This window comes from Pleurodeles waltl, chromosome 12 (assembly GCF_031143425.1).
Source record: "Pleurodeles waltl isolate 20211129_DDA chromosome 12, aPleWal1.hap1.20221129, whole genome shotgun sequence".
In the NCBI taxonomy this organism is placed as follows: Eukaryota; Metazoa; Chordata; class Amphibia; order Caudata; family Salamandridae; genus Pleurodeles; species Pleurodeles waltl.
Genome location: NC_090451.1, coordinates 214,344 through 217,547, shown reverse-complemented (window position 1 = coordinate 217,547; position 3,204 = coordinate 214,344).

The window sequence follows — 3,204 nt, the reverse complement described above, 5'->3', positions numbered from 1 at the left end:
CTGTTTTTTTCTGTACAGTACTCGTTATGTGCTGAATTTAAACTTTGACCACCTGGTTGTCTTATTGTCTGGTGCAGTGGGAGCGGACTACTGAATTTTCCGAAGAGGAGTATTTCAGTCTTATTGGAACTGCATTTGAGATGGTTACCTTGCATCCCCGGAAAGGTGTCCATCAAGCAGTTCCAAAAGTTGGCTTCAAAATTGAATTAACTTTTGTCTAAGGACAAGATCAATTGGGTATCGTCAGCATAAGATATAGTGATGATCGCATATGAGGAAATAAAGGAGACCAGGGGAGTCATATAGATATTAAAAAGAGCTGAGCTCAACGAAGAGCCCTGTAACGCTCCCATTGTGACTTTTCTTTCTTGTAACTCAAATTGTCCGGGGGAGACCATTTGTCTTCTACTGGTCAAAAAAAGGAGTTCAGCCAAGCTAGGTCAGAGCGTGAGATTCCGAGAATCTGAATCTGCTCCAATAGAATGGAATGGGAGAAGGTATGAAATGCAGAGGATAGGTCCATTGGAATCAGCACCGCATTTTTCAGAGTCTAAGGTCATGTTGATCGTTTCTGAGACTTCAAGTAGTTCTGATTCTGTGGAATGTTTGGGCATAAACCTCATTGCCGGGTGTGGAGCAGATCAGAATTCTCAAGGAAGGCCATAAGTTGTTGGTTAACAATTTTCTGCACACCCTTGCTAAAACAACCCTTTTGTATCAAATAAGTGAGCTTCAGTTTCTTAACATCATAATACCTTTATTTCAATATGAAGCTCAACAGCCAGCACAAGCTTCAGGCCAGCACAACCTTCAACTGTCTTCTCCCCAACATTCTACCTTCTCCCATCACCTAGTCATGACAACTCGTTGTTTCAACACCCTGTCATGACGAGCGGTTGTCATAACAACCATGCCATGCAATATATTATAGCATTTAAAATATACAATACTTGCTTAGCATTGGGAGGAGGGGAATGGGCCTTAAGTTGGACAAGGTGGTCGAGTCTGCCAAAGGTTTTTTCTGTAGCGGCTCGACAATTGCCACATTCCACTTGGCGGGGACTGTCGCTTCCTCTCATGAAGTGTTTATGATGTGGTTAAAGACGGGATTTACCACATCAATGGCTGCATATAGTATGGATGGAGGATAGGGTCAAGTGGCGATTCTGATTTGCATATTAAGATAGCTTGACGAGTGAGTGCTAAGGAGCTCTTTTTGAAATTGGGTTAGTCTCATCTTTGGGGTTGTTACTCATGGGAGCAGACAGGTCATTTGCTAAGGTGGTGCTTAGAATTGGACTGAAACCCTGTTGGGTGGTAGAAATGTTATCTTTAAAAAGACTGAGATTTGATTGCAGAGAGCCTGGGAGAGAGGAATTTCCCAGAGTGAATGCTTTTGGTTGTAGAAATGATTCAACCACATTAAAGATCACTGTTGAGTCAAACCAAGCATCTTCAATTTTAGAAGTATAATAGCATTTTTTTACATCCTTAATGGATTTGTTATAGGTCCTTTGAGCATTCCTGTATTGACCAAGATCGTGTTGTTTATAGGCACAATGCTATCTTCGTTCCAGTTTTTTACAGTAAAGTTTTAAGTGTGCTCATGCAGGAGAAAACCAGGGAGCTAAGACTTTCGAACCACATTTCTTGGAGTGGACAAGTGGGGCTAATTCTGAGGTGGATTTGAGGACCCAGTTGTTAAACAGATCAAGGTCCTCAACGAGATTGCCAGTAAGAGTGAGTGTGGTGCTCATAAGCCCAGGAATAAAATCAGGTCATGTCGAGACTTCATTGCTCTCCACTTACAAATCTTGAAGTTCATGTCATTTTGAGGCTTAGGAAACTTGTGGCTGGTGTCAGACATATTGAATAAAATTAGGCTACGGTCTCACTAGGTTTGAAGGACGGAGTCTTTAACTGATATCCCAGGAAGGTTTGTGAAAATCCCATCCAGGTTGTGGCCTAAAATATAGGTGGGAACGGTTACCCTTGGTGAAAGCCCTAATATCTTGACAGATTGAAAACATTGGGATTGGAGGAGTCATTAAAATGGAAATTTGAAGTCTCCTAGGACACGAAAGGTAGCATAATGGATTAAGGAAGAAGCAAAGACTTGTCCTAAGGTGGAAAGAAATGATGTCCCGGTGCACAGGGGATGATAGAGTAGGCAGCCTGCCACTGATTGCAAGGGGCTGATTTTAAAGCAGAAACCAAGATACTCAGCTCCCTTAAGAGAAACAAAATCAAAGGAGCTGCATTCCCAGGTGTCCCGAAAGATATTGGCTACTCGGCCCCCACGACCTTCCTCCCTGTTATGTCTGATCATAGTAAACCCCAAAGGGAGAGCCATTGCGATAACAGGGTTGGCCCAGGACTTTAACCACGTTTCTGTTATAAATAAAACATCTAGTTGATTATTGATGATTAAGTCGTGCACTTCATGGGTGTGTTTACTGAGCGAACGAACATACAAAGATCTATGTGCAACCCTTATGGAAATCAATGCAACTCTAGCAGGGTGAACTCATACTTCATTCCTTCTGGTGTTGTTTAAATGTCTGTCTTCGTGATAAGTAATAGTTAACACATGGATGTCAACTGATTAAATGCCAGGGTAGTATAAGTAAAATGGCACACCCTTTGACCTCAATGACATCACAGGAAGTAACATAATATGATCCTTCATCTTCCCAAAAAGGGATGGCACATGACCTTATCCCTGATGAAACCACAGTTATTGCTGTCACTGCAGTTCCATAACTGCATGATTAATACAGCAATGCAACACATATAAATGCCTATTTTAGATACAACCAACATTTAATTGTGGGGCTGACTTGGCATGCCAGTGGTACTCTTTTAATTTCTCTTTTTATTACATGAAAGGTATGTTTTTCTTTGAAGAGGGTGTACTGCCAAAAACACAGAAAAGCACTACGAGCCTGTATTATTTATACCACTAAGTACCAAAATGTAATGATTCCACCAGTTTATAACTCAAAACAAAAAAATGCACTGATAAACATTGGGGAGATAAAAACTAAGATTTTAAACACAATAGTAATTAGGTCCACTTGTATTCATTGATATAGATTGTATATTGAGTATGAATTATGTTATTGGCTTAAATTATTTCTTATTGGAAATAAATCTTGATTTATGTTAATGTGTAAGGTATTATGGCTTGTGCAAGCAGAGGTT